Below are 14669 nucleotides of genomic sequence, written 5' to 3' on the forward strand. Positions count from 1 at the left end.
TTTACGAATACTTCCGGTTAAAATGAGGTTTAACACCACGGTATTTCACTGAAATTAAATCTCGGGTTCTTTGATAACTTTTGTTAAAAACCAACACTCTGTTAGTTTTGTTTAGTTAAAACTGTATAGTTTTTGAAATCTGTATTTTAGTACATCTTAGGGTTGGATTTTTAAAATCTGTTCTTCACGAAAATTCTTCGTCTTGTCGAGATATAAAATTGTTGTTTCTAGAGAAAACTGAAATTCGGCATCTAAAGGCCTCATTTGGCTGAAAACAGTGGCTGCAGCTTTTTTCCCGAAACTGTGTTGGACAGCCTGTCCCGTTTTTGCAAAATGGCTTAAAACTTACATTTAGAGTTAAACTTTGGTTTTGTCACAGTCACAGAAACACGTTAAAAATATCGAGAACCATAAGTTTAAGCTTTGAAATACTCAAAAACCTCACTCTAGGATCCTCATTTTCACGTTCAAAGTAACCGGAAAATTTTTCCTCCAACCTAAAATAAGCAAACTTTAACCAAGTATAAACATAACACATAATGCTTAATCAAACTAACCTCAAAACTCACAAGACCAACTCAAAACTCACACACCCTTATTACAACTTATTTCCTTGAAAATCACAAATTACATTAATGGATTCTCAAACTTAAACTTCGCTAGAAAGGAAAATAGAGAGAAAGGTCTTAGAGTTCATACCCTTAAGGAAAGAAAATCTTTGGTTAAAGTCCTCGTAGAACACTTTGATCCTCCTTCTCCTTCTTGATCTTAAGCTAGTATTTGTATTTAAGGGAGTGGAAGAAAAATTAAAGAGAGAGCATAAGAGGGAGAGTTAGGGCCGATTTTTGCTTGTAGGAAAATGAGAGAAGAATGAGCAAATGAGAGGAAAATGTTGCTTACACCAATGATCTAGTATTTATAGCCCTTTGCTCAATCCCCTCTTAGCTTTTAATCAAGCCTTTGTGTCCAACTTAATTAATCAAAACTTTGCTTAAAACACCCTATGCTTCAAGGGAGAAGTAAGGTAAGCTTTTTTGTCAAATAGTTGATTTGACTCATCTCATCATGAAGTCTTCTACCACACTAACCTAACCAAAATTTTTGTCAAAAACACCCTAAGCATGGCCGGCCAAGTGAAGGAAAGCGTGGGAAAATGCCATGATTTCTCTTCACCTTCCACCATCAAATCACATATGTCATGATTTCCCATCACTAACTCCTATCAAATCACATGTGTCATGATTTATCTTCACTTACCCCCATCAAATCACATGTCATCCTACCAAATCCTAACCTACCCCTTGTACTTTTGTCTCATCTCTTAAGTTTCCCTTGAATCAGATAAAATTATACTGACTGTAAGGAAGTACTTAGCCGACAGGAAATTCTAGTTTCTGACGGTTCCTTTTCTACTGCTTGTTTACAGTTCAATGTTAAATCCTCGACTACTTTGATATCACATGACATTCTTACTCACGTGATATTTTAAACTGTTTCAAGTCTTGAAATTAATTCTAGACTGAACAAATTCTAAATTTAAATTTTTTGCATTATATTCCGGGAATGACATTGTTTATGACGGCGTCAACTCCCAAGCTCACATTGTATCCTTCTGTTGTAGGTATTTATCTTGTGACTTTAACCTAGCTGTCTGGCAATTAAGGATTTTCTCTTCTTTTAAAATGTCAGAGCGTTTTTTTTTCATACGCTGCTAACATCATGTTGTGGTTGGAGATTCTTGGAATTAAGATTCTCAAACTACATATGTATTGAAAATTCTTCTGCCTTAAAGTACGGCGGTAATTTATCGATCGAATTTACTTGATCAAAAAACATGAACTTAGCATGAAATCTGCTACAGAATTTAGGAATACAAATGTTAATTCCATAAATCCTTCAGTCAGAAAATATAACATAGTATTTTCTAGGAAAATCCTTGGCTTAAATACATATATTGTATTACTTAAAGTCTGGGATTTTCTCAGTCATTACAATCTACCCCCCTTAAGAATTTTCATCCCGAAAATTAAAACAACTCGGGGTAGTTTTTCCTCATATCCTCTTCGCATTCCCAAGTAGCTTCCTCAATATTATGACTTCGCCACAAGACTTTAACCAAAGGAATTACTTTATTCCTTAAGGTTTCCTTCTTGCGAGCTAGGATCTAGACTGATTTTTCCTTATAAGTGAGGTATGCGTACACTTTGACGGGTTCCTGGCGTAATACATGTGATGGATCTATCACATACTTTTCCAACATCAATACGTGAATGACATTGTGTACGGAAGCCAATTCTGGCAGCAATGCTGGTATGTATGCGACTTTACTAATCCTATCGAGGATCTCAAACGGTCTGATGTATCTTAGGTTGAGTTTCCCTCTCTTACCGAATCTTATTACTCCTTTCATCGGTGCCACCTTCAGGAAAACTAAGTCTCCCACATGAAACTCTATAGGTGTGTGGCATTTATCCGCATAGCTCTTTTGGCGACTGTGAGCTGTATTAAACCTCTTTGTGATAAGTCTTACATCTTCTGTGGTTCTCCTGATAAAGTATATTATTTCTAGATGAATCTCCCTACGTTCATACTAATGAATTAGGGACCTGCATTTTCTTCCGTATAGAGCTTCGAAAGGTGCCATACCTATTGACGTGTGCTAGTTGTTGTTATAGGAAACTCTATCAAAGGTAACTTCTTTTCCTAGTTTCCCTTGAAATCCATGACGCATGCTCTCAGCATATCTTCTAAGGTCTGGGTGGTCCTCTCGGATTGACCATCTGTCTATGGGTTGAAAGCCGTACTGAACTTTAGCTTAGATCCTATTGCGTCATGTACACTTTTCTAAAATCTCGTCATGAAACGACCGTCTCGATTTGAAATAATGGATTTTGGAATTCCATGCCACGTTACTATCTTAGAAACGTATAGTTTGGCCAGTCACTCAATAGAATAACTGAGTTTTATCACACTTTTATTCTGGAATGTAGATCTTCTGTAGTTCTCCTGCTGGATGTTGTTGTTTTACTTTAACTTCCTATCAATCAAGGCAATTCTATGTGAACTCAGCAACATCCTTCTTCTGTTAGGGTAACTAGTGGTTTGGATGAGATAGTTTGTCTCCAAAATGATTGATCACTCTTCTTAGTCCTGATTGTCAGTTCAATCTTCAGCCAAATTAATTTTTAAGATTAGTCAATCAATTACCTAGTATGAGTCGTGATTGATCTCGAAACTATTTTTAAACTTAACATAGACTTAGACTATACATTTCTATCCTTGATTCGAATGAGTCTCGATTATCAGAAGGAGTGGGCGTGCGGATCCGACAAAGAAGAAGAAGAAGCGAAGAAATAGAGGTATGGCAACAAGGGTGGGTGACTTCTGAGAGAAAGAGAGGGCCACCGTGAAGAGAAGGAGTGGTGGTGGAGAGAAGACAAGGCACGGTGGTGGAGAGAAGAGAATGAGCAGCGGCAATGGAAAGAGGGAAAATAGTGGGAAGAAAGAGTGAAAATAGTGGGAACTGGGAAGAGGAAAACCTAGCTAGCAGAGATGATGAATAATGTGTATTCTGTATTCCTATTTTAGTTTTTGTTTTGTATACAGTATACTTTTATTCTATTACTTTATTAATATATTTTTTTAAAAATATATTTGTAAAAAAAAGTAATAAACGGGTTGTAATTGGGTTGTGTATTCGTGTTACCTAAATATGACACGTTTAATATATGGGTTATGGCGGGTCAATTACGGGTTGGCGGGTCAACCTGAAAAGGACACGTTATTTAATCGTGTTTTACGGGTTCGACCTGATTTTGACCCGTACCTATTTAAGATAAACCCAAACCCGCTAATTTCGTGCGGGTTTCGAGTCATGTCATCGTGTCGCTACCCGGATTGCCAGCCCTAATCTGGAGTCATTTTCGGGTGCAAAAAGTTAGGTTTATTTACAAAAATTTCCCCCAACTTTAATTTATTACAATTTGTTTAATGAGATTCATCTATACGGCTTTACATCCATTTAATTTTTAGAATATCTTCCCAATATTTATAATTAAAATTTTGAATTCCCCTTATTCCATGTAAACTCTAAAAGGCCATTCTTGAAATTATGAGTAGTTTATTTTAAAGTATAGTTACACTATTTATATGGTAAGTTGTTATTTATTTCTAATAGTGTTAAAATTTACTATTTATTTTAATTATTCTCTATAAATGTGCTATTTACTTCGTGCTCCATTTTTTTTTTTTTTTTTTTGTAGTTGTAAATACCAGCCACATCAAAAATCTAATTTAACCACTTCAATTGCTCAAATTGCTTCTATCCATTTTTGCTTCTGCAATTGCAACTCTTCGGAAAAAAAAAGTCTCAGATTTATCTCAGCAAAGCTCTTTAAATCCTGAATAATGTTATAGATGGTCGATCCCGTTGTATAAAGTCCACAAGTAAGGCCAGCCTTATATTAATTAGGGGCGGAGGGAGGCCCCCTGGATTTTTGAGATTTTATTTTAAAGCCCTTTTAACTTTTTATTTTTCTAAAAATATATATAGTTTTTAATTATATATATATGTCTCCAAAAAAGCTAATTTCATATGGTCTTTATTATATTATTGGCGATCTAGAAAAAAAGAAAGACTTTTTTTCAAAATGACCCTTAAAATAATAATTCTTAAATACGACGCTATTTAAACATTTTTATTTTCACATAACCTCTTAATTGTTATCTCATAACTACTTTTTTTTCTTTCTAATTTGTCCCTAATGAAGTAATAATTATTTTTCAATGCATCCCTACTTAAACATTATCACTTTTTTTTTTTTTGAAACTCTCAAAACTATTATGTCCTCATATCTAACTTCAGAAAATTTTTAAATTTGCGCATCAAAAATACATTAAACTATTCTTTAGGGGGAAAAAAAAGTGCTTCCAAATAGTAATGTGTAGTAGGACTCGAAATTTTGACGGTTTTTGACACTTTTCACATTCTTAATTTTCTCAACTAGTAAATGGAGTTTGTGATTTTAGTTATATGTCTTGTCCATCTCATTGTGATTTTAGTTTCTTTGACGACATGAGCTGTTATGAAATATGATATTGCTTGCAGTATTTTGAAGAAACAGAAGAACTTGCAATGGATGCTGTGAGGAAAAATAGGCACATACTGAATGTGATACTTTTGGAACTATTGGAGAAGTCAAAAGGATAATCGGACTTGTAAGGTAACAAACACCTTTTTCCTAATTTCAGCTTCATTTTGTCACTTTGATTTTAGAACAAGTCTGCTATGTTTGTGAAAGCCCTAGTTCTCATTTCGAATGCTAGACATTTGAACTTTTATAATTTGAAGTTTCTGTTTTTCTAGTTTAGATGGACTTTCTCTCCATTCTCACCTTCTGATGCCAACTTTTCATGTAAACTATTGTAGTTTTATATGTCCTATAACTATATTGGCTTTACTTTTGGCAGGAGATTGCGGAGAAAATGAAGGGTCTTTCTTTAGTTATGTTTGAAAATTTTGTAAAGCCATTCGAGATAAACTCCTTGTACTTCTTATCAGTAAAGAGAATATTATAGCTGGAATCATTATTACCGACCCTTTGAGGAAATTAAAAGCTCTTCTAACCTTGCAAATATACCACGTTGGTCGTTAGGAGGGACTATTTCGCGTTTTTTGGGTAAATTATTGTTATGTTTTTAAGTAAGGATTATTAGGAGTTTATAGATGAGTATTTTGTGTATGATTTTATGTGTACTCAGAGAAAAGTGTGCTTATAGAATAGTGTAGAGAAATAGTGTCTCTTTTTTGAGAGAGAGAGAGAGAGAAAAAAGCGAGGAGAGCGATAGGCAAATGATGTAAAGAGTTTTGGGTAGAGAGAGAAAGTGAGAAAAGATGAAAGATGAAAGATTGAGAAGAATTAGAAGTGAGAGCTGTAAGCACTATTCGTTTAAGTTTGGAACCTGAACTGAAATATAGTGTTATGAATGAAGCATCTCCTTCTGAGTTGTAAAAAAAATTAAAAAAAGTTTATATGTCGAAATCCTTAACAAATAGATTATATTTGAAGATGCAATTATATGAGTTAAAGATAGATGAAGAAATTGATGTTAGAGATCATATAAATAATTTTAATAAGTGCATAACTCAGTTATTAAGTGTAGAGGTCAAAATTGATGAAGAAGATAATTTTGTTAGCCTCCCCACCCAAATCATATGAGACTTTGGTGACTACTCTTTTAGTTGGAAAGACAACATTGACTGTAGATGAAGTGTCAACTGCTCTGTTAGAGACTATAAATATGAAGAAACTAAGTAGTACGTCTCATACTGAACAAGTTTTGGTGGCACACTCAGATTTGAATAGGGGTAGGAACAAGTCACAGTGAGATGTTATAATAAGAGAGATGATCATTCCCAATCCGGTTCAAGGAAGGATATATTGAGTGCTACTATTGTCATAAGAAGGGGCATATTAGGAGGAATTGTGAAGAACTGACAAAGCATCTTGAAGAAAAGAGAAAGCAAGAGACTCAGGAGGCTTCAGATTCTGCAAATGTTGTGGGTGACAGGTATGACAGTGAGGATGAAATTTATTTTGTTATTAAAATATTTATGACTCTTAGATCTTGGATTCTGGATGCTCGTTTCATATATGCTCATATAAGGAGTGGTTTGATTCTTGAAGCTCTGTGATCTTGGTACTTTATTGATGGTTAATAATTCTAATGCTAAAGCTGTTGGAATATGTACTGTTAAGGTGAAGATGTTTGATGGTGTTGTGAGAAAATTGACAAACGTTAGTCATGTTCCCTAACTAAGGAGAAGTTTGATTTTTTTGGGAGCTTTGGACACTTTGGGTTGTGAATATTATGTGAATGGTGAATCTATACAAGTCAAGAGAGATAATTTGGTAGCCACGAGGGTGAAAAAGTGAAAAAACTTGTATAAACTGTTGGGACTACAGTTGTAGGTGGAGCTATAAAGGTGGAGCCAACTCACGAAGAGTCTTCTTCTGTTGTGAAAGAAGTTGTAGGAGTAAAAGAGTGCAACAAGATGATAACAATTAAAGATTATAAAAACAAGATGGTGAAGACTTGTAATAGTAAAGATGCTTTGAAGAAGAAGAAGAAGATAATTACTCGTGTCACTTTTGATGAGAGTTTGAACTTGACACATGTTTATTCTTCTTGAAGTTTGGCATTGTCGATGCGATGACGGTTGTCGAGATTGGATATAATTATCAAATTCATATATGATTATAATTATCAACACATATAATATATATATATATATATATATAATCTTTCCATATCATCATATATGGAAAGATTGATAAATATGTATCATCAATATATCAATTTATAATAAACTAACGCTTTCTAATAAAAAAAATTGAAAAAAAAAACTCATAATAAACTAGAGCTGTCGGTAGTGCTTAATAATCAATCCTTAGTGCTTCATATATGATGATATATTTATCAATCTTTCCATACATGTCTCATCAACATAAACGATCGTGACTAAACTAGGGACCTAATAGTGTTCCTACCATCGGGAATTATTATCAGAAAAGAATTTAATATCTGCGTTAACAAAAAATAGAAACTTTAAAAAGGATATTTCTACGAAAGAGCATTCCTTCTGAAAATAAATTCCGGAAAAATCACATTTAAAAAAAAAAAAACAACAACAACAACCTTTTTTCATAAGATTTCTATCGAGTGTTTTGTATTGTGTACCACAAATCATCAATATTATTATTAGTGTCTATAAAACTTTTTAATTGAATAAAATTTTACCTTTAAAAAAATATTATCATTTATGGAAGATAATTCGCGGTGGTGCTTGAATAATTTAAGAAGGCTTGACTATGATAAACAACCCATAATTTATTGGATTATTTGCTGCATATTTGGATTTACGAATCAGTAAAGGTGATCATATGATCAAATCATTCGTTCAACCAATCCATTTTTTTTTTTTTTTTTCTGAATAACCCAACCTTCATTGGATTGGATTAGTTTTCATTTCTTATTAACCGACCTAAAATATTGGACCAGATGTTTATTTACCTTCAAAATATGCAATCCAAACTTATTCAATCTCGATATATACTACATATAAAAATTTATTAATATACATATGTATTTATGTTGCATATTATTAGTATAAAAATTCAAAGTTTATTTTCATGACTAACTTACATGAATGTCTAACGTTATGAGTTTAACAGCTATCCAATTAAAAACAAAATTTCATAATTGAACAAATTGGTATTATAATGACGGGATCATTATATTATAACGATACTTTTTTGTCAGCAATATTGGTCCTTCATATGACACGATCATTAGTGTAATAATCATGTCATTAGTTTAAAAACTTACAGTTTTATTGCGGAGGATCAATATGGATGATTTTGAGTAATTACTTCTATTATTTAGCATGCACCTTCGCACACCTAGTTCTAAGTTCTAAGACAGCTATAAGAAAACAGAAAGTGAAACTTCGGAGCCCAAAAAAAAACCTTGTATAAAACCGATTGGTCCAATCCCATCCAAACCAATCTTAATCGGATTGGATTGGATTGAATTAGATGATACACTACTTATTGAATTGGATTGGATATTGAAATTCCTAAAAAGTGACCTTTAATTGGATTGGATGTTATATGACTAAAAAGTTTGAATTGGATTTGATAAACCCTTAGATGAATGTGTTCTTTGATATTCTAGAAAAAACGAAATTATATTTTAAAAATTATCTTCTATAGTAGGGTAATATTCCTATAAGTATTTTATGTTATAAAAGGTTATTTCGAATCAAATTAACACAAGAATAAAATATATGAGTGGTTTTAATAATTGTTCAAATATTTACTTATCAGTGTCTGGTAAATACCGCATTTACTCGTAAATACAATTGACGTTACTGACATCAGTGACAGTGATCAATAAATACTATATTTACTAATAAATATGATATTTACCGATACGGGTACCAACGACTGATAAATATCATATTTAGCCGTAAAAATAACGCTAACGACCGGTAAATATCTTATTTATCAGTAAATCTAATATTTACTTAGTAAATCTCTATTTACCACTAAATGCCATAATTATCCTATAAATCTGATAATGCAAATAATAATAATAATAATAATAATAATAATAATAATAATAATAATAATTAGCATTATTTTTAGAATAATGCTAGGGACACCTACATGATTTTTTAAATCGATCCCAAAGGGTAATGGGAACGAAATGCGTATACCCGTGGAGGCCCAGGCGCAAGAGCCACTTTAAGGCTTTTATAATATTAGAAAATCGATCGCTCATGCGTTTTGTGTTCTTAACAACTATGCAAACACTTATTATTGTGTTTGCGACATAAGAAAATGCAACTACAATAACGATGAAGTTGTAATTGTAATGACTGAGAAAATCTCAGACTTTCAATAATACAATTTATGTATTTAAGCCAATGATTTTCCTAGAAAATACTATGTTATATTTTATGACTGAAGAATTTATGGAATTAACATTTGTATTCCTAAATTCTGTAGCAGATTTCATGCTAAGTTCATGTTTTATGATCAAATAAATTCGATCGATAAATTCTCACCGTACTTTAAGGTGGAAGAATTTTCAGTACATATGTAGTTTGAGAATCTTAATTTCAAGAATCTCCAAGTACAGCACGATGTTAGTAGCGTATAAAAAAACGCTCTGACATTTTAAAAGGAGAGAAAATCCTTAATTGCCGGACAACTAGGTTGAAGTCACAAGAAAAATACTTATAGTAGAAGGGGTACAATGTGAGCTCAGGAGTTGACACCATCAGAAATAATGTCATTCCCGGAATATAATGCAGAAAAGTTAAATTTAGAATTTGTTCAGTCTAGAATTAATTTCAAGACTTGAAACAGTTCAAAATATTACGCGAGTAAGAATTTAATGTGATATCAAAGTAGTCGAAGATTTAACAATAAACTGTAAATAAGCAGTAGAAAAGGAACCGTCAGAAACTAGAATTTCTTGTCGGCTAAGTACTTCCTTACAATCAGTATAATTTTTATCTGATTCAAGGGAAACTTAAGAGATGAGACAAAAGTACAAGGGGTAGGTTAAAATTTGGTAAGATTAGATGTGATTTGATGGTAGTGGTTGAAGAGAAATCATGACAATCTTTTTCACTCTTTTCTCTCATCTTGGCCGGCCATGTTAGGAGGTTTTAGCAAAAGTTTTGGTTACTTGAGTGTGCTAGAAGATTTCATGATAAAAAGTGATGTGATGGTAGTGGTTGAAGAGAAATCATGGCATACTTACCATTTCTTTTCTCCCACCTAGACCGGCCATGTTTAAGATGTTTTAAGCAAAATTTTGTTTAGTTAAGTGGACTAAAAGATGTAATGAAGAGATAAACCAAATCACGTAGTTGTCTATAAATAGAACCAATGTGATCTAAGCCTCACTTTTTGCTTTATCTTACTTCTTTCTCCATATCCAAAACTGGTTCTACAAAACTGAGCCATCCCTTACCTCACATACACTCAAAAGTTCTCATATATCTCACCACAAATCCTAGTTTAAGTTGAAGGAGAAGAGGAGGATCTCAAAGGTTTTCAAGAGAGAGTTCTTCATGTTGGTTACTAAATCGAATTCGGATGCAGAAACGTGAGGGAGGCGGATCAAGTATAACAAAAATTTTCACAAAACTTTTGAGATACTCTATAGATTATATTAATTTATGCATGAATAAATTAATCATATTAATTTATTTATTAAGAACTCAATTAGGGAAAATACATGGAGGCCGATTAGGATGATAACTTGAGTTCTTTGATCTCGAACAATCCTTGCTCCAAAGCCTTGTGTTTAGAAATTAAAGTCTTCCACGTCAATTCCTTGAATCTACGTAGACATGTGTGTGGGCACACTTGAGACAAAGCGGGTTGGAACAAACACTCAAATTTCTACAAACACCAACGCATGCACAATGTGGAATTTTTTGGAGAAAAATTTTCCTTCTCTCTCTACAAGGGATTTCGGCCAGCCCTCATAAATTTAGGTCAAAAAATTGTCACAAGCAATTTTCTATTATTCCCTTATTTATAGAGTAGAAGTCAAACTTCTAGAAGGAATCAAATCTCTATCTACTATATAAAGCTTGTTAATTATCTCCTATTTGAATTTGGAACAAAAAAACTCCTCTTCCTTATCCTTAAGATGGCCGGCCAACCTTAGGTAATCCTATCCCTGTGGTAGGCGCCAAATACAGATAGGGAAGGAAGAGAAAATCATCATTTATCCTGTAGTCCAATTTTAATTCAAATTCAAATTCGAATTTAAGTCAAACTTAAATTAATTTGAATTCTAAATTGAACAACTTATCAAATAAGTTTAAATGGATAAATCTAGATGTGTTCAAATTCAAATTTAAATAATCACATTATTTAAATAATAATTAATTATTTTCGAGTATTTAATTTTTAGAATTCTGTAATTCTAAAAAAATCTCATTTTGCCCTTTGTGTCTGGCAGAATTGCAAGGACGACGCGGGGACTAATGGACCTATAATCCCGAGCTCCAATAAAATTAATAATTCATTAAACACTTTAATTAATTAATTAATTCCATTAATTCCAATAGTTACTCCACTATAAACTTGGAATTGCACTCTCGAAATTATAGACATTAATTACTTCTAAACTGTGAAGTGTCCATTTGATATAGTCATTGCATATAGATCAATCCTCCATAAATAATTCATAATTAGAGCCAGGTAGAATCCGTTAACCTCTCTAATTATATCTTCATTCTTAAGTACCATTGATTCTCTAATGGATAGTGATTCATAAAACACTTCATGAACCAGAGTGCTCTTACTAATCCAAGTACCGAATCAACACTCAAGAGAATTATTTATCTACTTCTTTCTCAAGAAGGAATGGATTCCATCTCGTATAATAACATTCCCAGCTACCTACTTCATCATGTCTCCAAAATACAAGGAATAAGATTTAGCGTCTCGGAATCTGTACCGAGTAAATCAAAAGACACAAATCCATAAATAGAAGTTTGTTAAGAACTCAAGATTAAGATCATTCTATATATGACCATCGGTAGACTCAATTAGAATTTCTATACTTAACAAAAATTATTAGAAATTCATATTGTGTCTGTGTCCCTGTTCCACATAATCTCATTATGCGAAATACAATCATTCAATATCTCACCATATTAATAGTGCGGCTAGCACCGTTCCATTCTAAATGAGAATGACATGTATTAATAATGTTTTAATTAAAGATTCTGAACTTTAATTAAATTCATTATGAATAATATTTTTGATTATTATCCTTAAACATTATCCTCTCGTATATAACACTTATATACAATGTTTAAGGTTACATAAATAATCATGGAATTTTCATTTGATATTCATAAAATATTCATAAATATATGCACATAAAATGATGAATAAACTCTTTTATTAAATAAATAATAAATATCATGTTACATCTCATGCTTCTAGGACACCATTCCTAACACTTTAAGGGTAATTTCTTGAACTCTTCTCTATTATTTTTCTAGCCAACTTTAAGCTTGAAATTATGGATGTAAATTGTGGTCCTTTGAGGCTATAGTTTGTAATAAGGGTGTGTGAGTTTTAAGTTAGTTTTGTGTGTTTTGAGGTTAGTTGGATTAGTATTGTGTTGTAGGCTTATGTTTGGTTTAAGTTGCTTATTTTGGGTTGGAGAAAAAATTTTCCAGTTACTTTGAACGCGAAAATGAGGACCCTAGAGCGAGATTTTTCAGTATTTCTAAACTTAAACTTATGGTTCTCGATGTTTTGAACGTTTTTCTGTGATTGTGATAAAACTCAATTTTAACTCCAAATGCAAGTTTTAAGCCATTTTGTAAAAACGGGACAGGCTGTCCAACACAGTTTCGGAAAAAACTGCAGCCACTGTTTTTAGCCAAACGAGGCCCCTAGAGGCTGAATTTCAATTTTCTCTAAAAATAACAATTTTAGATCTCGATGAGGTGAAGAATTGTCAAGAAGAACAGATTTTCAAAATCCGACCCTAAGATATAGTAAAACGCAGATTTCAAAAACTGCACGGTTTTAACTAAACAAAACTAACACAGTGGTAATTTTAACAAAAGGTTATCAAAGAACCTGAGAAAGGATTTCAGTAAAATACTATGGTTTTAGGCCTCGCTTGAACGAGGAATAGCCGTGAAGAATGATTTAAAAAAAAAAAAGGGTTTCTACAACATAGTTTCACGGTAGTTTACAAATTAACCGTAAAATGACTTGTGGAATAGTTTCAAAAGTCGGTAGTCGAAAAGAGATTTTATAATGAGATTTTAGTGCTTGTAATTGAATAGTGAGTAATCGGTTTTATAAAAAAAATCGAATGATAGTTTCTTTTAAAAGCTTAATAGTTTTTGGGCAAAACATCCCGATGGGCACTTGCGAGCTAAATATGTTAGGCCCCTAGAATTTTAAAGTTAGATGCGAGTCCAATGGCCGTATTAGTTCAACAACCCCGTTTGAGTTTAAATTTCAACGGCCTAAGAGTTAGAATGCCGTGAATAAGTTCTAGGCTGAATTGGACCTTAATATCATAATAAGTCCAATGTGGTAAATTATGGAGAATAAGCTACTAGATTGGGTAATTGATTTTTAACCTAGACATAAGTATGTTAAGGACAATTAAGGAAAATAAGATTGTAAGGATTTAATAAATTGATTCTTATAGTAAATTATCCTTCAGTAAAGGAAAGGAATACATGCCTTAAGTAAAGGGCTAGATTTCCTTCATAAGCTGCTAAAATAGAATAGCAAACGACAGATAATCTCACACTCTCAATGGGTGTTCATTTTCAGAAGTAAGCAAGTAAGAGAATGGCCTGTTTGGCAAAAAGTGGATTCCAGCTCTGTAAATCAGGTAAGTAGGAATCTCGCCTACAGTATGAATAGATTTTAAAGAAAAAGTTACACGTGTTATATATACATGTTTATGCTTTAAGTATTGTATGTGATGCTATGTCATGCTGCATACACTTAAGCAGTGCACATGAATTATATGTGTTTGAGTACATTTAATGTTATGTATGATATGCTAGGTCATACCGCATACGCTTAAGCATTGCACACTAATTATATGTGTTTGAGTACATTTCATGTTATAGTATGCTATGCTATGTCATATTGCATACACCTTAATAAGTCAAGAAGAACTTATAAGAATAATCTCAGTTGAGTGTCGTACTAGCCTCTGAAAGGGAGGTGACTCAGGCTCCCAAGGGAGAAGAAAAAAAATAATAATGTCCTCTAAGAGGAAGGCATTCAATTCAGTTATAATCGCAGTATCATGGGGGACCTTGCAAACCCTCACGTCCTGATGATTGCGTGCAAGTGGTACGAGCACTCAGACCCATCAGTAAGAAAGATAAGATAATAAGACTATGATAAGACATCATAATTAAGCATAATCAGCTCATGCATATTTATTCATGTGTAGTTACAGTTATTTTGCGAGAGATAGTTCCTACTTGCTGAACAAAAGCTCAATCAGATATGTTCATGCTGTAGGTAAGAAACCTATCAGCAATTCTTGAAGGGCAATGGCAAGCGGCGGACGAATGG

This window comes from Morus notabilis, unplaced genomic scaffold, assembly GCF_000414095.1.
Source record: "Morus notabilis unplaced genomic scaffold, ASM41409v2 Scaffold48, whole genome shotgun sequence".
Classification (NCBI taxonomy): domain Eukaryota; kingdom Viridiplantae; phylum Streptophyta; class Magnoliopsida; order Rosales; family Moraceae; genus Morus; species Morus notabilis.